General features: G+C 34.9%; 1 pseudogene; it reads right to left on the bottom strand.

Moving 5' to 3' along the window:
• Window positions 1-1,315: 1,315 nt before the first annotated feature.
• Window positions 1,316-21,856, bottom strand: LOC118540754 (Y-box-binding protein 1 pseudogene; annotated as a pseudogene).
• Between the last annotated feature and the right edge of the window lie 1,990 nt (window positions 21,857-23,846).

The raw sequence follows: 23,846 nt of genomic DNA, 5'->3' as shown, positions 1-23,846 counted from the left end.
TAATGTCTATAGTGTTTTGTGTAATTATGATTTTCTTTTATACATTGTTTATAGGTTTATTTGAAAGACTTAAAAATAATAGCCAGTGTTAAGTGTATGGAAATATTATTCACTATAGAACCAATCGGTATAACTGAATCTTTAGCGGAAGAAATGTCATCAATCCTATGCCAGGAAGCCTCCACCATTCAACAGATAATGCCTCAATCCATATAGTCAAATAGATTCTCATTTCTTACATCCTGTCAGGCTCAAAATTAAGCTATATTTTAAGAGGTTGCATAAGTGGGCTACAATTTCCTTCTATGCATTTTTGTTATTCCTAGAGTTTCTAACTTGCTTTTAAAATATAGATGAGAAGATCACCCCTTACCTCATCACCATCACTTCTTATTGAGTGGAATCCATTTTATTCTTATAGATGTTCTACTGACTGACTGTTCATCATTGAGATTAACTGCTTTGTAGACTTTTGTTCAGCTGTCTTTTTGGAACGCACTTTAATTGAAATCCTGGTTCAGTATCACTGTTTTTTTAATGCAATTGTGTTTGTTACTTTATTTGCTCTTTTGTTTTTGCTGGAATAGATCATCAAGTATTTTTTCTCTTCTTAAAAAAAAAAAAAGATATGAGGGAAATAAACTTCACTGAGTCTCTTCATGCCTGAAACTAACTTTATTTTCTATCTACTTATTCATAGTTTTCTGTTAAAATATGTTTTCAAAATCACTTTACTTCATAGCTTTGGAGATATTGCTCCATTTTGTCCTTGCATTCAGTATAGCTGCTGAGAAGTCTAGTAGAAATTTGATTCATATTTGCTTTTGCATAACTTGTTTCTAAACTTGGAAGTTTTTTGAGATACTCCCTTTTTTTCCTTTATACTATTATTTTTTTTTAAATTTAGCTCTTTATTAACAGATGCTTGCCATTTATTGATGTTTTTTGGAAAAAAACAAGTTGCAAACTTTTATTACAAAGTAAAAATGAGGTTCTTGAAAATCTCAAATTGACCAGATATGAAACAATTTAAACCTTTAAAAATGTATTGAGAATAAACAGGCTTTTTTTTTTTTAAACACATTTATCATTATCAAAAAGAGATATCTTTAGGTAAAAATAAAATAAAAAAAAAAACCCACGCTGCACAGATAATCCAGATAGTTCTATTTATCTGGTCAATGGACAAAAAGGAAGCACTTGAGGTCTTCAGCTCCAATCTTTTGTTCATTTCTTATTGCTGGAATTTCATCATCATTCCTTCATGTTGGATGACTGAACCGGATGATGGTAAAGATGGTAAGCCTGCATGTACTCAGCCCCCATTGCTCAGCCTTGGAGCTGATGAATTCTCAGCTGCTGGGTTGGCTGCTTTTGTCTCTTTGCCATCTTGTGGTTTAGGGTTTTCTGGGTGTCTGTGTTGGTAATTGTTGCGGCAGTACCGACGCTGAGGTGGCTGCTGACCTTGGGTCTCATCTCCTTGATTTTCCTTATGTTCTTCATTGCCATTCTCTCTAGGCTGTCTTTAGTGAAAAGGTCCCTTACGGAACTGTGGTCTATAACCCCAATACATATTCTCTCTTACTGGTCTACCTGTTCTCCTGCACCCTGGTTGTCTGCACCTTCCATCACTTCTCTCTGCATAGGAGGGTCAGAATACAGGGGGTGGACGCCCATAGGGTCTCCGCATGTAGTAAGGTGGGAACCGCCGCCTGAGGTAGGGCCTGCACTGTGGGGCCTGGCCTTTGGGAACAACTCTCTGATCCTCCTTCTTTTCCCCACTCTCACTATTCTGGTGATTCTGCTTGTAATTGCGTGGATGACCACTGTGATGTGGATAGTGTCTATAATGGTTTCCCTGTGCTTTCTCTCTGAGATAGCTATTACACAGAGAGGATAATAAAAATTAAACCTCAACATTTGCTAAGTTTTCATTTGTCCAGACTGAATACCCATTATGATACAGCCTAGAAATAGAGAGGAACTTCCTCCATCTGATATATAGTATCAATGAAAAACTTATAACCTATATCATTGATACTTAATAAAGGTCTGAATGCTTTCTTCTTAGTATCTGGAACAAGGCAAAGATATTAACTCACACCACTTCTATATAATATAATATTGTATTTCTTATTATGTGCACTGAGGCAAGAGAAAGAAATAAATGACATCCAGATTACAAAGGAAGACTTAACTTAAACTGTATTCCCAGATATCGTGATTGTCTATGTAGAAAAAACTAAAGCTTCTAGAGCTAAAGGAAAGTTTACCAATGTTGTAGGATTCTATATTAATATACAAAAATAAATTGTATGCCTATACAGTACCAATGAACAACTGGAAACCAAAATTTTAAAAATATCATTTCTATAGCAAAAAAATATATAAAATATTTAGAGTATAGTTTACCAAGAGTTCCCTACATAGTAAACTAAAAACATTGCAACATGACACTAAAGAGAACCTTAACAATTTGAGAAATATCACATGTTCATGAATCAGAAGACTTAATATTGTTAAGATGTAGATTCTTCTTAAATTAATCTATGATTCAAAACAACCCCAACCAAATTCCAGAAAGCTTTTCATTTTTAAATAGAATTGAAAAAGCTTATTCTAAAATCTGTATGGAAATGCAAAGGTACTAAAATAGCCAACACCATTTTACAAAAGAAAAACAGAATTGGAGGAATTATTCTGTCAGATTTCAAGACTTACAAAGCTACAGTAATCAAGACAATTTGCTCTTGGTGTAAAGAGAGATATATAGATAACAAAATATAGCATTCAGAAATAAACCTGTAAGTGAATAACTGATTGATTTTTGACAAAAATTCCAACACCATTAAAACTGGAATAATCTTTTCAACCAATGGTGCTGGGTAATTGGATGTCCATACATGCACACACACACACACACACACACGCACACACACACTCTAACACTTGCATCATACCATGCGTAAAAATTAATTTGAATCATTAATCTAAAATGAGAGTAAAACCTAAAAATCTTCTAGAAGCAAATACAGGAGAAAATCTTTGTGACCCCGAGTTAGGCCAACATTTCTTTCAAAGAACACTCACATAAGAACAAAATCTATGTAAAAATTCATCAAATTAAAATATTTTCTTCTTTAAAAGACACCTAAGAAAATGAAGTGTCAGACCACAGAATGGTGAAAATATTTGCAAAACCTATATCCAGAACATTCAAAAAACACAACTCAATAATTAGAAGACAAACAACACATAAAAATTGGGCAAAATATTTTAACAGACTCCTTACTATAGAAGATATATGGCTGGCAAATGAATGCATTTGTCATTATGGAAATGCAAATTCAACTTACATTATGATACCAAACCACACCCACTAGAATAGCTAAAATGAAAAAAATCTGACTATACCCAGTGTCAACAAGGATGTGCAGCTGCTGGAACTCTCATGAATTGCTGTTGGGAATGCAAAATGCTACAGACGCTTTGGAAAACAAATGGATGATTTCTTATGAAGTTAAACATATACTTACCATATTACTCAACAATTCCAATACCGGATCTTTACCCAAGATAAATGAAGACTTGCATGTGAATGTTCCTAAAGAGTATATTCATAATTGCTAGTCAGAATTTGGAAAGAAACCCAAATGCCCATCAATTGATGAATGGACAAATTGTGGTACATCCATACAATGCAATTCAATTTTGCAGTATAATGGAATGGATTATGGATACATGCAGCATGACTGAATATCAGAAACATTCTGTTACTGCAAGGAGCCATACAAAAAAGGACTACACACTGTATAATTTCATTTATATGAAATTTCACAAAAGGCAAAACTTTATTGATAATAAGCAGATCCATAGTTGCCAAGGGTTAGGGGATGGAAAGAGGGTATTAACTGCAAAGGGCAGGAGGCAACATTTTGGTGCGATAGGTATGTTCTATATATTTATTGGATACATTTTTCAAAGCTTGTTAAATTATACACATAAAATTGATAATACTTTATTGTATAAAAATTATACCTCAATAAAGTTGACACCTCCACCAAAGAAAATAAATTTTGTCTTTGGCCCACGTGAGTTTGAGGTATCTGTCAGACATCCATGTGAAGTTGTTTAGTATGAAACTAGACATAGGAGAAACTTCCAAACTGAAGTTCCTGATCTGCGAGTCATCAGTCTATAAATAATGAAGGTGGCCAGGGGTCACATGATGGAGAGTATTTAAAATGAAAAGATAAAAGGTCAAGGATAGGACCTGGTATAATATTTACATTGAGGAATGGATCATCACCTAATTTGACTGAACTGAATGGTTGGAGCTGATTACTACCAAGTCAGTCTAGTCAAATTAGCAGTTTTAGGGAGGTTAATGATTATTTCCCTTTGTCAAAATGCTAAAATTGGTGGAATGTGCATTGACCTATGGCTATAAATGCATTTAGGAATTTATGCTAAAGGGCATAGATAACTACCTTGAAAGTATAGCAGTTATCTTTAAGAATGAGGACAAAAGTTCCAGAGCAGATAAAATAATTAAGGATAAATATCAAACAGATAGTAGAGCTCTTTTGCTTTCTGAGGCTTATTATAATTATCAAAGTTTGGCTACTCCTCATTCATTATTTTTTATAGTCTGTTGTTCTAAAGATGCCAGGCAAATACCAAAGATAAAACATACCAAATGTTGACTAAATTTTTTCCAAATGTCATTTTATTTATTTATTTATTTATTTACCTCTTTTATAGGGAGGCTAACAACTCAGCATTTTTGGTATTCATTTCCTGTTTTAATTCTCTAAATCTATTAAAAGCAAGAAATTGAACAGTCTACTTTGTTTTTATCAGAATAATTCTTTTTCTCTAGTATCCTAAATATAAATATGTATTACCTAATTATACCAAGAAGTGTTAGCAGTCTTCCTAGAAAATCATACTGAGGGCCTCTTTTACTTCTGAAATATACTACTTGTGCTTAGTGTGCAAAGTGGTGCACTTTATTGCACTACTGCATTTCTGGGTATCTCCTATTTCTGAGCATATTTAGGAGGCCGAAGGAAGAGGTCACAAAGTTGCAAGAGATGCCACATACACTGCAACTCTTCAGGAAAGTGGCCCCCACACTTTCTTTCCTTCTCAAACGACTGTAAATTTGGCAGCTGGAGAAAAGCATGCTGCAACTCTAACGGTAGTTGCTTGAAAGAGGACACTGATGCACACCTGGGCAGAAATGCCAATAGGATAAGTGTGTGGATTGTCTAGGACCTCAGCACGGATTGGCATCAAATCTGCTGATAGGGGTGTTCCATGCTTCCATGCCAGATAGCAGGCTACTGGTCCAAAACCAGTTATTTGCCAGTGAAGGTAAGGAAACAGGCCACTGAGCTCAAGTTGTTGGTTCACCCAGAGAGTTACTTTTTCAATTCTCTATGAAGCCAGCTGCATAGCCTCATGTTGGAAGAGCTAGGAGCTAGCGTGACTGATGGATGACTTCCTGTATGCATTCAATGTATCCTCCCAAGAAATCTTCATTACCAGAGTAAATTGTAAAAGTCTCCTCCTTTTAAAGCCCCAAGGAAGCTGACACACGGAGAAAATGATTAACAACAAAATGCAGCTAAACAAATAACAAAACCTGAAATTCAAGGTGATATTACTTGTAACTAGGTCTGTTGACACAACAAAACTCTCAAAAAGGTATTTAAATGTCGACATTTTCAGGTTATATCTTCACATGTCTAGACCTGCTATTTTTCTTAAATGGCAATTAATCAAGTACATAACAAAAACAACAAAAAAAGGAAAAACAATTTTGGGTTTTTCTCATGAAGTAAACACCTCTGATTCAATCTAGTTCCATATCAGAGAGTGTAATAGAAAATTTACGCAGATTTATCAAACACATAGCTAACATCCCTAATTTATATAATCTCTATACAAATTTTATATAGTGTGTTAATCTTGGAAAATAATTACTCCAAAAAAACTCCAATAAAACTAGATTAATTTCATTTCTTATTTTTTTCAAGTCCATAGACAATGTTTCTCTAAGAAGCTTAGCTAATTGGATAAAGTATTTCTTTCTATGGCTATACCCTTTCACTAAGCAAAGATTATTTGAGTTCTACATAATAGAATGTGTCAAAATGAACAATTCTAAAAAGAGATAGAATGATATAATCAGAGAATTATGAAAATTATGACACTATGAAGTAAGAGCAAAGTAAGTTTTGTAACATTTATTCATATCTAAAATTCAAGAATAGTATTATTGGGCTTATAAAGTAAGGATTGGCAGGTGTACTTTTTTTTTTCTTTTTTTTTTTTAAGAGAGAGAGAGCACCACCAGTGCTGGGGGACTGGGCAGAGGGAGAAGGAGAGAGAGTATCTTAGAATCTTAATCAGGCTCCACATCCAGCACAGAGCCCGACGCAGGGCTCAATCTTACAACCCTGAGATCACGACCTGAGCCGAAATCAAGAGTCGGACACTTAACCAACTGAGCTACCCAGGCACCCCTGGTGGGTGCACATTTTATATGAAACTCATTATATCCTAAATATTTAGCACTTATGCTTGTTATAGACTGAATTATGTACCTACAAAAATTCATATGTTGAAGTCCTAACCCCTAATACCTCAGAATGTAATTGTATTTGAAAGAGAGAGTTTTTAAAGAGGTAATTAAGTTAAAATGATGTCATGATGGTATCCAATATGAATGGTATCCTTATAAGAAGAAGAAATTTGGACACAAACACAGAGGGAAGATGATATAAAGACATAGGAAGAAGATAGTCAACTACAAGCCAAATGGAGAGGCCTGGAACATAAGCTTTCTCTCATGGCCCTCAGGAGGACCAACGCTGCCAACACCTTGATCTTGGACTTCTAGCCTCCAGAACTGTGAGAAAATAAATATCTGTTGTTTAAGCCACCCAGTCTGTGGTACTTTGTCATGTCAGCTCTCGCTAAGATAATGCTGTAGCATTAGCTACAGTATAAAACTTTGTGGAGAATTTTATACTGAAAAAGGAAAATATCCAGTTTGAATTGACTTTTTAGAGAAAACTATGTTCCCAACCATAATACTTGGAAGATATATGCAAACAGTATTAACCATAGAAAATAGTTAGTTGTGATATGAAGAATATTCTTGGTATAGTTAAGTTTATGACAATTAAAAATGTTAAAAATCCACACATTGTTCTTTTTAGTACCTTTGAATTATGAGATTCTAGGTAGATACTCAAACTCCTCTCTTCAGTTGCTAATTCACAACACCGAACAAAAGAGAACTGTCTTAAGTGAGTAAAGTGTTGCCACTTAGTCTCAATTGGCATTTTAATATATGTGAGAGTCATTGATTAAGCTTTGAAGGATTTTGTAGCATACTATCTTTACATAGGTAACTACAATTAAATTTACCCATGAGAAAAAGTGAAAAGAAACCAATTCTTATGGTAAATAGATTTAAAATCTAATTTTTATATTAATGAGATATGATAGAGCAGAGTTTGCTAAACTATTCCTATAAAGGGCCAGATAGTAAATACTTTATGCTTTGCAGACCACATGGTCTCCATTGCAGATAATAAACTATGAAGCAACTATTGATGTTATGTAAATGGTGCCAATAAAACTTTACAAAAATAGGTAGTGGCTGGATTTAACTTGCAGGATGTAGTTTGCCAACTCTGTAATAGAGGACGGAAGGTTTATAGAAAAGAGGCCAAAAGAAAAATAGCTTTTTCTAGTGTTGAATTTGATTTGGGGAAAGTTTCTTTTTTCCTTTTTGTTTTTAAGATGAGATTTTCTTTTCCATATAAAATGATCAGAATTTCTCCCATCTAACCTCATTTAAAAATAAGAACAATTAAGTAGATTTCATTGGAATCTCTCTTTGGTGAGGTAAATTTGTAACACTATTTGTCTAAGACTCAGGAAAGTAAGAAACATCATTTTACAGTTTTTAAAGAATTTGTGTGCAATCTCTTAGGGCATTTTTTTTTCATATGATTTTCCCTAACTATATTATGTACTGAGAAGGAAAGTTATTTAACAAGACCAAGACCCACTGCATGAGATGTTTGGGTAACATTTACTAGGCTTAGTTACTGGTTATTCAGGGCCTTTATCTTTGTATGATATGCCCACAGTGCATTTCTAAAAGTCAAAAGTGAAAGCACTATTTTTTCCTTAAATGCCAGTAGTTTTCAGGTATAGAGTTTGAGGAGGTATACTACTGGAAAATTACGTTAGTTTTTATTAGCTGTCTCTGTTATCTTTATTGATGGTGAGAGCAGAAAAAAACAAATCATAAATTTTCTGCAATCCTCCTGCCCTGATAGAATTCAGGAAAATGGAATGTGGAGAAGAGACTTTATTTGCAGTCCCTACCAGGAGTGTAGGAGAAGGGAGATAGTTCCTGTACCTAGTGGGTCAGGGAGAAAGGGTTAAAAAAGAGAGATGGGAATTTGGGAAAAGAGATGTTTAAAGCAATGGGAATTTGGGAAAAGAGATGTTTAAAGCAATGGGAATTTGGGAAAAGAGATGTTTAAAGAGGATCCGTAGAAAGTCATCCTATATAATGTGATGTAATCCCCTTTCTGTGTCTCTAAGAAAAAATAAATCTTGAAAACCTGTATGCTTGTAGAGGAGTTTGAATTCTCTTTTTGTGTTGCAAAAGATAACTTTTGAATTTGGCATTAGCTTGAGAACAGTATAGCTCAGTCCTGTTATTTTTGGATTTTTTTCAGTGGCGGTGATTTCATTAATGAAAGTTTCTCTAAGTTCTGAATCTCAAGGGTCTTAGAGAAGTGTTTGTGCAAATCACTTCTATATTGGGCAAAGCTACCAGTGATCAAAAGTCCTCTAAAAGGGATTACATTTCTTGTTTTTCCCTCTCACAGAAAGTTGGTAGTTGTACTCCACATATGCTGAGGTGGAAAACCACCTGGAACAGATTTTGTGTGCCCTTTTTTTTTTTTTTATAATGCAAAAGTAAAACAGAAAAGCCTTTGTCCTAAGGGGGGAAAAATGTAGGAGGACTTTTTCTTCAACTTAACAAGACTAGCTCCTCCTCAGGGGTTTCAGAGCTCTAATTTATAATAAAGTTGGAGGTCTCCTGGAAGTGAAGGCTGTGATGATCCCTCAGCCAGTCCTCCCACCATTTACAGTCTTGGGGGACTAAATGGCCCCAGCCAAGGCCCTGGGATAGGGAAGGCAATACGATCTTTCATCTACAATTAACAGTAGGCTAGCCTTGATCAAAAGGGACAAAGGGCACAGATACTGTAACTTGCTCTCACCCTGTTATTGTAGAATGTGGCAGTGTTTTTAAGTGGAAAAGCTTGGTTTTTGGGAGTTATGACATCGAAAACTCAGGTTTACTGTGGCAAGCTCATCTGTTCTCAAGTTTCAGTGGCAGTCAGTGATGAAGATGAAGTCAGTGAACAAGTTCACAGTTGAAATATAGAGTTGTCAGAAATGCAAATAACTGGGACGCCTAGTTGGCTTAGTCAGTTAAGTATCTGCCTTCGGCTCAGGTCATGATTCCGGCCAGGACCCTGAGATCGTGACCTGATCCAAAGGCAGACGCTTAACCAAGTGAGCCACCCAGACGCCCCTGAAGTAAATTTTAAGAGAAGTGCATGGTGATCCTGCAGCCTCATATTTCCAGAATTATTTTTACATAGAAGAGGCACTTAATATGAGTTTGATAAAGATATTTCTCTGTGGATTTGTTCTATCAGAAAAAACTACACTGCTCTAGCTGTCAGTGAAGTCAACTGACCAAATGATTGCTTCAATCGTCTATAAAGGTAAAAACTTCTTTTGAACCTATTTTGGAAACAGCTTAATGGTTTTTAATATCACATAAAATATTTTAAAATACATTCATCCCGGGTGTGCTTGTGTTGGTCCAGAGGACATGTAACTTTTAAAGAGTTGGGGAACAGTTTGGTATAGGAGACATTAATTACAAAACAATTTCTCATGGAACAAGACCATGTAGGTTTATGGTGCATGGCTGCCCGATGATTTCCAGGTTTCAATGGCTCCGGTAGATAAAGGGATATTTGGCAAGGTCAGAAGAAAAAAGAACAGATTTATCCTTCAAGTTTGAAAGATAACTGCCCCAAGTGTACAGAAGAGGAAGAACCAAAGTATTTCTGGTGGCCTGCCTTCTTTTTTTTTTTTTTTTTAAAGTATACTTTAGTAAGAAGAAACCATTAACCATTTAGGGACAGTTTTGGAACACTGATACACGGTATTCAGAAAAATAGGGTCAAAAGCCAATAGCTCTTATCTAGAAATGCTGAAGGGAACCTAATAAAAATGGTTGACTCTACAAAACACAGGAAGGACATTAAGAATTCATTACAGTAAACAATATAAATGGCATATGTGCTATGAAATAAGACTTCCCTAACCAAAGGTTGAAAATTCCTCTAATTCTCTGATTGTTTGACAATTCTAAACGAGTTCTTGTACCTGGAAACACATTCTGTAAATAAGTTATGAAATCCCCTTGTAGTCATTTTGCTATGGTATTAGCATGACATTTGTCACTAATATGATGCAAATATATTGTTTATACACTTAGAATGCCAGTAAATTTGATATGACATTAAAATATGTAGCTGAATGCCTCTGGTGTCAGTTCTGGCTCATTTAGACATTGTCTTTGAATAAATAAATAGCTTAGTTGATGGCACCTTTTGAATTTTTTCTTCTACTTGATTTTAATAGATTATTGCCTCTCTCACTGCTATTTGAAATGTTTTCTTCATTCATTTACAACGTAAATTAACATGTCATTTTTTTCATGAATTTTTGAAAGCAGATAGGATAGTGATAGTACTTGTACAGTGTGCATCTGTATACAGATTTCAAAGCTTTAAATAAGTCATTTGAAGAAGAATAGGCCTATATGAGCATCTGTCATTGCTATGCAATTATGGCAGCTAAAATTGCAATGTCACCATTAGAAAATGAAACAATGCCAGAGCTGTGGTAAAATAAAAGTCAATTTTAGAAATAGCAACTGCTGGCTGTTAGTTACTTTACGTATTCTGAGGTTATCCTCTGACCCTGAGAGGAAATGTTTTTGTGAGTATTGATCAATATGATTACATTTTTACATTTCCAAAACTCACTGACCCCTTTTGTTTTTGGCACTTAAATAAAATAAAGCCAATAAAATAAAAAGTAAATATAGTCTTTCAACTGTTGGATGCAAATATAACCTTTTATTTGTGAAGAATATGACAATTATACTCTATATGATAGTATTTCATTTCTTGACATTCATTGCAATATTTTGAAAAATACATTAATACATTTATCTTTCTTTTAATATGTATAAATTCTATTATCCTGTATTTTTATTGATTACTATTTTACTTGATTAAAGTAAAGCTTCAATGTTCATATGTTCTTTTTCTTCAATATCCTTTTATTATTATGAAGTACCCCTGCTTCTCCCAGGATTCATAATCAATCTATAATCAACCAAAATTTTTTATGATTTAACTTGTGTTCATTCTGCTCAAGATATTTTAGTAACCATTATAACCTGGACAATTGTACCTAACGATCCTTTCTTCAGAAATGGACTTTATTGCCAGTTCTAGATATCAAGGCTTATGTAACTCAACCAATCAGCTTAATCTAAATCTGCAGAGACATTTCTCTGAGCTGCTCTTTTCTCTAAAGCATTGCCATACAAGCCTTCTCTTTCTTAACTCCCCCATTCTTTCAAGCAGGTTCAAATATATACAAATATAATATATAATCTTTCTAGTTGTTCTTATATAAATATATAATCTTTCTAGTTGTCCTTGTATAAATAAATAATCTTTCTAGTTGTTCTTTGTGATATGGTTGTTCTGAAACAAGCTAGTCTGCCATTTGGGAGCCATATTCTACTTTTAATCAGAAAAAAAAAATATTGTCTTTTACTAGTGCTTGTATTTCACTTTTTAAAAAAGTGTATTCCTTACCTTGGAGCTTTTTTGTTTATTCTCATGTCTTTGCTCTCTTCTTGCATCTTTTTAATTTCTTTGACTTTTTCCTGAATTGTGTCAAAATTTCTAATTTTTCTTTCTACTTCACTAAGCTGATTTTTGTTTCTATTGACAATAGTTGAGGATACTAATTTATTATTATTTTTCAAATTTTAATTTTCTTTGTCATTTGTAACCTTGTTTTTTTCATTGTCTTTACATTTATACTAGTGTTTTTTTGTCTGTTTGTTTGTTTTTGTTTTTTAAATTTTATCTGTTCTCCTCTTTGAATATCTGTTTCAAATAGCTATATCTTTGGGGTGCTTGGGTGGCTCAGTTGGTTAAGCGTCTGCCTTCGGCTCAGTCATGATCCCAGGGTCCTGGGATTGAACCCCACATCTGGCTCTCTGCTTAGCGGGAATCTGCTTCTCCCTCTCACTCTCCCTCTGTGCTTGTTCTCTTTCTCTCAAATAAATAAATAAAATCTCAAAAACAAAACAAACAAAAAACAAATAGCCATGTCTTCTTGCCAATTCTTGTGATTACAAACAATTTTCTAAATATTTATGTTTTTGCAACTTATATTAGGGATGTTATTTCTCTGAAGGTTCACTAAAGAGGTCCAATTCCCTTATTTCATAAGCTTTGTATTTAACTTTCTCATTTTTCCTTCTTACACATAAACTCTTGACCAACATATAATAAAAGGCTATATAACCCTTGGTTTCACACTTTGTTCAATTGGATACTTGCCAAATACATTCGCAGTTGCATAGATTGAAGTCAGTTTGGTGCCCACCACACACATTCTAATGCCCAGTGTCTGGCAGGAGATCATCAATGGCTCAGCATATACTCATTTAGTCTCTGCTCCGCTCTTGGAATAGCATCAACTAACTAGAGAGTCTGGTTCTCTTTCATTTGATTGATTGATTGATTGATTGATTTATAAGATTTATGTATTTATTTGAGAGAGAAAGTGGGGGGACAGGCAGAGGGAGAAAATCCTCAAGCAGACTCCCTGCTGAGCATAGAGCCCAACTTTGGGCTCTATCCCAGGACCCTGAGATCATGACCTGAGCTCATGAAGTCAAGAGTTGGACACTTAACCGACTGAGCCACCCAGATGCCCTGGTTCTCTTTCATTTTAATACAGGTATTATATGAAAAACTCAAATCCTATAATCACTGCCTCCAGGGATTTCTTTTCACTTTTTCAAATACTGTGTTTTACTTGAGCATACTAGGTTTTCTAAATAAAATATTTATTTGAGGATACTTTATTTCCCAATGAACCACCACCATGGATTCCCCTGCATATTCTACTTTGGGAATTGCATTCTCTGAATGCAAGTTATATGTCTCCTTTCTCCAGCACTACTTTCCATCCCTATGTTCTTATTATCTTAGATTCTCATTTACATGTTTCTGTCAAGAAGCCCAAAACTTATCTTGAATTATCTTAAATTGTAACTCAGATGACCATATGTCTGTTCTAGGTTTTAGTTTGTTTGTAACTGACTTGTTTATCTATACCTGGGATTCCAGCAAAATAATTATGCTGCCCCTTTCCCTTGAAAGTGGCTAGATAGAGATGATGACTTTCTGATCACTCTAATTTTTATCTGACCAATAAGCTGTAGTCTTAAGAATGGCTTATGTACACATTGTGGTGTGGTTCTAACCTAATATTCTTTACATTTTTATGTAACACCTAAAAAAAGTGAATGAAGATCAAAATATTCTAAGTTTTTCTCTTAGTGTTCTTCTTTTCTTCTTATAAATCTTTGAATGCCACAGGACAGAAACTTTATTTTAGTATAACCTGAAACAAATCACAGAGAAAGCAAAAGAAGAGCTGAGTTTGTGAAATGCTCAGTCAACTTTGCAGAAGAATTGGCTTAGAAAAACTTCAGATAAAACTTCAAACTCTGTAAGACTTATCTAAACAACAAAAAAAATAGACATTTAGGTGGTGCCCATCACTAAAGACAGTGCATTATACTAAAATAAATAGGGAAATATCTTTTAGCTATCATCATTATCAATAGTTATTTTTTGATCCTTAGAAAATGTTTATAAGCATATTGGAAATGGCACTTTTCTTGTTCCATTCTATCTGTTAAACTCAGAATGGATTTAAAGCAATTAATAAGAAATAGATTTTTGTCCTTGCAAAGCCAAAATCTTAAATATGTTTTTTTGTTGCATTAAGGAATGAATCAATGTTTAACTATTTAATTTTTAAATAGCAAATGATGCAACAGATGCTACCAGATTCACATAAAAAAGTATTGCTCTCTTATGGTGCTATAAAGGCTTTGGATGCATATTCCAAATAGATGTACAATTAAAGCTTACTGATAGAGTATATGTGAATTCAGCAGCAGCATTAAAAAATATGATTGATGAAATAGTAGTGTGTCTTACAAGAAAACTGCTAGTCTTTTTAGTATTTAGAGTGTACATTTTAAAACTGGCTTTTCTAATACACAGAAGACAGAGACTTAAAATGCCAAGATGGAGGAATTTATCCCAAATGAAAGAACAAGATAAGGCCACTGCCAGAGACCTAAGTGAAACAGATACAAGTAACATGCCTGAGGGAGAATTTAAAGCAACAATCACAAGGATACTCACTGGACTTGAGAAAAGAATAGAGGACATCAGTGAGACCCTTACAAAAGAGATAAAAGAGTTAAAAAAGAATCAATCAGAGATGAAGAATGTAATAAGCAAGATTGGAGATAAGCTAAATGCAATGAACAGCAGGCTGGAAAAAGCAGAGGCGTGAATTAGTGATCTAGAAGACAAAATAATGGAAAATAAAGAATCTGAACAAAAGAAAAAAGCATTGTACAACATGAGAATAGACGTAGGGAATTCATGACTCCATCAAATGTTATAACATTTGAATTATAGGAGTCCCAGAAGAAGAGGAAGAAAAGGGGCAGAAAATTTATTTCAAAAATAATAGCAGAACCCTTTCCTAATCTGGGGAAGGAAACAGATCCAAGAGGCACAGAGAACTCCCATCAAAATCAACAAAAGCAGGCTAACACCAAGATATACTGTAATTAAATTTGCAAAACATAGTGATAAAGAAAAAAAAAATCTTAAAAGCAGCAAGACAAAAGAAGTCCTTAACTTACAAGGGAAAACTCATAAGGCTACCTGGAGATTTTTCAACTGAAGCTTGGCAAGCCAGAAGAGAGTGGCATGATATAATCAAAATGCTGAATGAGAAAAATCTGTAGCCAAGAATACTCTATCCTGCAAGGCTATCCTTCAGAATAGAAGGAGAGATAAAGAGTTTCCCAGACAAAGAAAAACTAAAGGAGTTCATGGCCACTAAACCAGCTCTGCAAGAAATATTAAAGGGGACTCTGAGTGCAAAGGAGAGACAAAAGTGACAAAGACAAGAAAAGATCAGAGAAAATCTCCAGAAACAGTGACAAAACAAATAATAAAATGGCAATAAATACATATCTATCAACAATTACTTTGAATATAAATGGACTAAATGCTCCAATCAAAAGACATAGGGTGTCAGAATGGATATGAAAGCAAGACCCATTTATATGCTGCCTACAGGAGACTCATTTTAGACCTAAAGACACCTGCAGATTTAAAGTGAGGGGATGGAGAAGCAGTTATCATGCAAATGGATGTCAAAAGATAGTCAGAGTAGCACTACTTATATTGGATAAATTAGACTTTTTTTGTTCTTTTTTTTTTTTTTTTGGCGTGAAGCCCATTTTTTAAAATTTTTATTTAAATTCAATTTGCCAACATATAATACATCATTAGTTTTTAATGTAAAGTTCAAGGATTCATTTATTGCATATAACACCCAGTGCTCATTCCATCATGTGCCCTCCTTAATGCCCATCACCCAGTTACCCTATCCCCCCACCCACCTCCCTTTCCGAAACCCTCAGTTTGTTTCCTGAAGTCAAGAGTCTTTCATGGTTTGTCTCCCTCTCTGATTTCTTCCCATTCAGTTTTCCCTCCCTGCCCCTCTGATCCTCTGCGTTATTCCTTATATTCCACGTATGAGTGAAACCATATGATAATTGTCTTTCTCTGATTGAGTTATTTCACTTAGCATAATACCCTCCAGTTCCATCCATGTCAATGTAAATAGTAGGTATTCATCCTTTCTGATGGCTGAGTAATATTCCATTGTATTTATGAACCATATCTTCTTTATCCATTCATCTGTTGAAGGACATTCTGGCTCCTTCCACATAGACTTTTTTGTTCTTGTAATGTTTTTATCCTGCAATGGTATCAGGGTAGTGCTGGCCTCATGGAATGGTTTTGGATGTGTTCCCTCTATTCTCCATTATTTGTAATAGTTGATAAAGATTGCCATTAATTATTTTTATTAAATGTTTGGTAGAATTCACCAGTGAAATCGTGTGGTTTTGGGCTTTTCTGTGCTGGGAGATTTTTGATTTCTAATTCAGTTTTCATTCTTGTTATTAGTCTAAGAAGATTTCCTATTTCTTGGATTTAAGATTCATGATCCAATTGTGGTAACTTGTGTGCTTTTAGGAATTATATGTTTTTTTCCAAGTTATCTGATTTTTTAATATATATTTGTTTATAGTAATCATACTATGTATTTTTGTGTTTATCTGTTGTACTATTTTCTTTTCCACTTCTTACTTTGGTTTTTGAGTCTTCTCTCTCTCTTTCTTTTTGAAAAACTGGTCATTCCTTTGAATGTTATGTTTTTGTTTATTCTGGTCTCTTATTTATTTCTGATTTTTCTTTGTTACTTCCTTTCTCTACTAAATTTCAGCTAAGTTTCTTCCTTTTCTAATTACTTGTGGTGTAACATTAAATTGTTTATTAGAACTTTTTTTCTCAATACAGGCATTTATAGCATAAATTTCACTCTAGCATCTGCTTTTGCTATATCCCATTGGTTTTGGAATATTGTGTTTTCTTTTTCTCTTGTTTTGAGACATATTTTGATTTGCCATCTGATTTCTTATTTGACCCACTGCTTGTGCAGTAGTGTGTTGCTTAATATTTACATACTAAATAATTTATATTTACAAAAAAATAAAAAAATATATATAAATATATTTAAGCAATGAGCATCCAGGTTCCAGGTTCTATAAACTAATACTTAACTTGAATCTTGAGCCAGTATTTAAACCATATTTATCATTTGAAATAGAAGATATTTTATAGGGGCGCCTGGGCGGCTCAGTAAGTTAAGTGTCTGCCTTCAGCTCAGGTCATGATTCTGCAGTTTTGGGATCAAGCCCCACATCAGGCTCCGTGCTCAGTGGGGACCCTGCTTCTCCCTCTCCCTGTGCCTCTCCCCCAGCTTGTGTGCTCTCTCTCTCTCATATAAATAAATACAATCTTAAAAAAAGAAGATATTTTATACACTGTATGTATAAATGTGAGATTTATTTTAAATGACACATGCCACTCCACCTATAGATTTCATTAGGTAGTAAGAAATTAGCTACTCTCAAATTTCTAATGGGAAAGTTCTCAAAATATTCTGTTTCTTGTCAATAGATAAAAAGAGAAAAATCCTAAAGAATTATTTCAGAGCTTCTCAGTACTCCATGATGATAAACTTTTAGGAGAAATCCTCAGTGGCTTTTACTTTTCAGCTTTTACCCAGGGCTATATCTCAAGAATCTATATCATAGATTTTTAAGAAAAGACAGAAGTCTTATGTAGAGGAATGATTCAGTCATTCAAATATTGCTTATCTGATAACCTTGAAGATAAAGAACACAGCCAAGTAATAAGGAGACAATTATTTTTAAATATCAAAACACACACACACACACACACACACACACACACACACACACCAAACGTCAATGTGTACTTTATTATTGGGCCAGAGTCATTTGTCCATCAATTAGAAGTTACTTAATGTTTCTGAACAATTCTATCCAGCTTGAATATATGATATACCATCTCCTGTATGTCCTTAATAAAACTTTAGAAGGTGTCTACAGAGAGGATATTCTTAGAGGCAGGGATATCAGCAATAACAAGAAGAGGTATCTGAAGGTGAAGCAAGACAAAAGTGTTAAAGAACAGAGAGGATAGTGCCATATTGTAACAACAACAACATCATCCTTTTTTCTTGACCCTCTTGGCTATTTTAGCTTGTTGTTGTTGTTGTTTTGACATATAATTGGCATATAACATTACGTTAGTTTCAGATGTATAACATAATGATTTGATATTTGTGTACACTGCAAAATGATCACCACAATAAATCTAGTTCCCCCCATCACCATGTAAAGTTACATAATATGCAATACAATGTTATTGACTATAGTCACCAGGTGTACATTACATCCTCGTAACTTATTTATTTTATGACTGAAAGTTTGTACCTCTTAATATATCTATTAAGTCCATCTGGTTTAATATGTCATTTAAAACCAATGTTTCCTTATAGATTTTCTGCCTGGATGATCTATCCATGGGTTAAGTGGGATATTAAAGTCCCCTAATATTATTTTATTGCTGTCAATTTCTTCCTTTAGGTCTGTTAATATTTGCTTTACATATTTAGGTGCTCCTATGTTGGGTGTATACATATGTATAAATGTTATATCTTTTTGTTGGATTGACCTTTTTATCATTATGTAATGGCCATCTTTGTCTTCTATTACAGCCCATTTAAATTCTATCTTCTTAGGTACAGGTATAGCTACCTCAGCTTTTTTTTGGTTTCCATTTGCATGAAATACCTTTTTCCATCCTTTCACTTTCAGTTTGTGTGTGTATTTAGATTTGAGATAGATATCTTGTAGGAGCATAGAGATGGTTCTTGTTGTTTTTAATCCATTCAGCCACGCTATGTCTTTTGGTCAGAGAATTTAAATGTAAATTTCATTTACATTTAAAGAAATTATAGATATGTATGAATTTATTGCCATTTTGTTAATTGTTTTATGCCTATTTTCTCTCTGTTCCTTTCTTCTTCTCTAGCTCTCTTGTGATTTGGTCTTTCTTTCGTGTTGTACATAGATTCCATTATCATTATCTTCTGTGTGTCTACTATAGGCTTTTGGTTTTTGATTGCCATGAGGCTTACATATGTCAGCCTATATATATATATATAAAATACCAGTCTATTTTACTTTTATAGCAAGTTGAGTTTCAGTGCACTCTAAAAATCTACATTTTTATGCCCCCCTCCCATATTTTATGTTTTTTTAAAAGATTTATTTATTTATTTTAGAGAGAGAGGGAGTGAGGGGAGGGGCAGAGGAAGAGGGAGAGAGAGAATGCCAAGCAGACTCCATGCTGAGCGCAGAGCCAAATGTGGGTTTCCATCTCAGGACCCCAAAATCATGACCTGAGCTGAAACCAAGAGTTGGATGCTCAACTGAATGAACCACCCAGGTGCCCCCATTTTATGTTTTTGATGTCAAATTTTACATTTTTTAATTTTGTGTGTCCTTTATCTAATTATTTTATAGTTATTTTTACTACTTTTACCTTCATGCTAGCTTTATAAGTGATTAGTCCTCTACCTTTACTATGTATTTGTCTTCTGTACCTGTGAGATTTTTACTTTCATATGTTTTCTTGCCCTTTCTTTTTAGCTTAAAGCAGTCCCTTTAATATTTCTTGTAAGGACAGTTTAGTGGTGGTCAACTCCTTTAGTTTTTGCTTGTCTGGAAAACTTTATCTCCCCTTCAATTCTGAATGATAACCTTGCTAAGTAGCTGCTGGGTTTGGCAGGGTGGGGCCATAGGAGAGTGCAGAGGCAGGGCAAGCTGTACTAGCAGCGGAAAGGGACAGTGCAAAAATGGCTCCTGCCAGGGCTAGCACAAGCAAAGTAGAAGGAAAGTGCAAAAATGGTGCCTTCTAGCACTTATGTCCTTGGAGAAAGTTCTAACAGAGCGCTGACCCTCTGACAGATGCTTTAACATTAGCCAATGAGTCACTTTCACATATGGTCTAGGTATTTTCAATTTGCTGCTTTTGCTGTGGGACTTGGGGCAACTGAGTCTATGTGTGAGCCCTTTAACAGACAAGTCTGAGTTTCCTACAGCCCTTTGGGTCTCCTGGGCATAAGCACTATTGGTTTTCAAAGCCAGACATTTTGGGGGCTCTTCTCTGATGCAGGTACCAAGGGTTGGGGTGCCTGATGTAAGGCTCAAACCCCTCATCCCTTAGGGATATACTCTGTATTCCTGACATTTCTCCTACCTGTGGGTTGCTGCATGGGGCAGTGGGGTTTTTGACAAGACTATGTGTCTGCCTCTCCTACCAGTCTCAATGTGGTCTTTCTATCCTTTGTTGTAGAGGAACTGTTCAGCTAGTTTTCAGGTCTTTTTGAGAGAATTGTTCTATATGTAGCTATAGATTTTGTGTGTCTGTGGTAGAGGTGAGTTCAGGCTCTTTCTACCCTACCATCTTGAACTATCCCCTTAACTTGGATCTTATTTTTCCCTCTCTTACTGATATCTTTACTGATATAACACCTACATACCCTCATACTATCTTAACTATTCATTGAGATTTGTTTTTCTGAGGTCAAGAATATCCAGGTTGTTGCTAGATTCAATGACATTTTTTTCCAATTCTATTATCTTCAGTACCTCAGATGCATTTCAAACAGAAGGTCACTTCTGTCTTCCCTTGACTTCTGCAGCATTTCAAAATCCTGGTGCTCTGAAGTATCTCACTTTTCTCTTTTTTTGGTATCAACAATCTCTCTCTCTTTTTTTCTCTCCCACAGCCATCCTCCTACTATTCTATAGCTATCGCTTACAGCATAGATCTGTCTCTTCCTATTGTTTATCCTCTTTGTTTCTTCTCTCAGGGATTTTACCCATTTTTCTGGCTTCAGTGATTACCACATTAATGGTAATTCCTAAATAGGAAATGTAGTGATTGAAGAGGAATGAATGGACACAAATCTGAAGGTTTTCATTGAAATAAATCAAGCAGCCAGTATTTGATTTATTCTGCTGTTGAGCTTGGTGTAGAATGAGTATTAAGCTATTATGTTTTTTGTTTGTTTGCATTGTTTTGTTTTGTTTTGTTTTTCCTTAAAGAAAAGCTATCTGCCTTTTTAAGTAGCTTGCCATAAACATAGGAAATAGATTAATATCATAGTACTAAAGGAAGTGGAATGAAAGAAGTTTAAGTGGAGAAGTGTGTTGGTAAAATCCTAAATATCATTTGAAATGTCACTCACAAGGGGATTTTTGAAGGCACTTTTTCACTTAAAGTCAAAGTATTCCATTTATAGTTTTTTTAAGCAACCTCTTTGGGCATAAATTTGCATATTATTAGTGGATTTTGGCCCAGGATTTACTTTCCATTTTTTAAGGATGGCAAATTATTAATATGTTGTCTGGAAAGCTTTGAGCAAAGCTGACTTCCTTTAATATTGTCCATTTTGTAGGTGGTATTATGCCCTAAGAACATGAGTCATGTAATTTTCAGTGAAAAAAATAATTATAGTGATAGGGAAAAATCTGTGTTCTAAGATGGCCAACCGAGCCAGCAAGGGAGTCCCAGTCCCTGCCCCGGGGCTCTTCCGGGTTCTTCTCCCTGGTCTGCTTCCCTCGCGCGAGCCGAAAGGATTCCCACGTGCGCCAAAGTGCCAAGTATGCGGAAGTAAAAGTGTATAAATTACCCCTTCTGTGCTCCGGGCTCAGACCTTTGGAGGTCAAGCTTCTCTGGGCCCGCCAGCGTTAAATAAACCTCCAATCCTCCAAGATCTCCGAGTGCCACTTGATCCTTCCATTGGGCGGTCCAGTCCAGGTTCCGTAACAATAGCAGGTATGAGGAGGTAATATAGTCTTCATGCCGTTCCTGACTAATTACATAGTTATAAGACAAATTCTCATTAGAACAAAAGAAATTGATGTGACCCTCCCTTCTTTTTTGGTATCATTTAAGTGGACAGTGAGGTGTTTTGTTTTTGTTGTTGTTCCTTCTTTGGATAATAAATATAGTGAGCTCCTTTTAAAGATTTGCCATGCTCCTCCATATTTGAATTTATTCTTTGTTGACAATCTGTGTGACACTAAACTCACAACCCCAAAAATGAGTATATAATTTTCTATTGTACTCCAAAGTAGAGCAACACACTAAACATATTTAAAAAAATCACAAGCAGTTTTCTCAGAAACCTCAATGCTTATATATCACTGATCAGAATCCAGTCACTTGGACACCCTTATATGCAAGGGTCTTTAACCATATACATAACTACTTCTATGGGGAAATGGCTATTGGATAGACAACTGGTAGTCTACTTAACAACTCTGACCACTTATCTCAGGGCTAAATTTGCATGCATTTTCTATTCCTGTCATACCAGGTAGATGTTAAAATTCTCATCTTGCAGATGAGGAAACAGAGGTTTAGATGGGCTAAATAACTTGCCTGCAGTCACACAGGCAGCATGGTGTAGAACTAGGAATTGAACTTCTCCTTTACCCAGCTGCTGTCTTAACCACTATACCTCATGGTTCCTGAGATGGTGCTCCAGGTCTCTTGTTGGCTTTATATCGGGAAACCAGCACTGGATTCCAAAGATGAATTAATTCCTCTGAAAGACATACAGGAAACCTGGGTTGATGTACAAATATAGTCACCTTTTAAAAAATTCATAGGTCTGAGATGTCTGCAAAGACTTATGAATCTGCTTGCTTTGCTGTTTCTTGATTTATTAAGGAGACAGGGCCCCATGATTTGGTCTAATACTGGGAAAAACATTTAAAGTTAAAAAGAACCTCTCTCTATGAAGGGAAATTTTAAATATTATGGTTCTGATCATTGCATTTTATAAATCTGCTTAGCTTCTTTGTTAAAAAAAAAAATCTGGATAAATTGGTAGATAATTGGAGTAGCAGATGGTGTTAGTAGATTATTCCCAAACCTGTTTTCAATCCCCTTCTTTTTTTTCTTCCCTCTACTATAAGGGCTGGAAAAGCTACATACTTGCTCTTACAGTCTCCACACTATGAATGGTGAAGTGATACAGTTCTGATTAATGGTATATAAGAAAAGTCTCTTCAGGAAGTTTATGGAAAATTTTCCCTTTCCTGGTAAAGGGGACAGATACAGCATGTATCTGTCCTTCCTTTCTTCCCTCCTCCTGCATGGATTTACACCCAACCATGAGCTCTAGCAGTCATTTTTCAACCAGAGATATTCAGAGATACTGGCTTTGATGTTACTGAGTTGCTGAATCAATGCCTACTTATAGATTTCTTATTTTCTTTACTCTCAGTTGTTATCTTTTACTTCACCTGAAATTAATTCTAACTAATATAATTAGTCATTGCCTTTGAATAAAAGGACACGAAAATTAGCAGATTGTTTTTTTAAAAAAATGAACAAAAATATTGTGTGTATTGGCTCAGTATAGAGAAATAAAAATTCATGTAAGCTTTTTTGGATCTGAAAAGTAAATAAATTGCATATTGAATTTAGATAGCCACAAAAGAATTGCAAATATGGCCCACTGCCAAATGTTTGTTTTATTTGCCAGGATTTTTCTTCTAGAGACAAAACAAACAAGGTATTAACAAAAACTGGATTGACTTTGTAACATCTTACCAGCTCTTGGCTGTCCAAAGTTGGATAAAATGGTTGTCTTAGTCAGTTCAGGCTGCTATAACAACATACCACAAATTAGATGCCTTAACAAGAGAAATTTATTTTTTACAATTCTGGAGACTGACCAAGATTGAAGTGCTGGCCAATTCAGTTTCTGTTGAGAGGCTTGCATTTGGCCTTCTTGCTATATCCTCACATGGCAGAGAGGGAGAGAGAGAGAGAGAGAGG

This window comes from Halichoerus grypus, chromosome 12, assembly GCF_964656455.1.
Source record: "Halichoerus grypus chromosome 12, mHalGry1.hap1.1, whole genome shotgun sequence".
Taxonomy (NCBI): domain Eukaryota; kingdom Metazoa; phylum Chordata; class Mammalia; order Carnivora; family Phocidae; genus Halichoerus; species Halichoerus grypus.
This window is presented reverse-complemented; position numbering and strand designations above follow the sequence as displayed.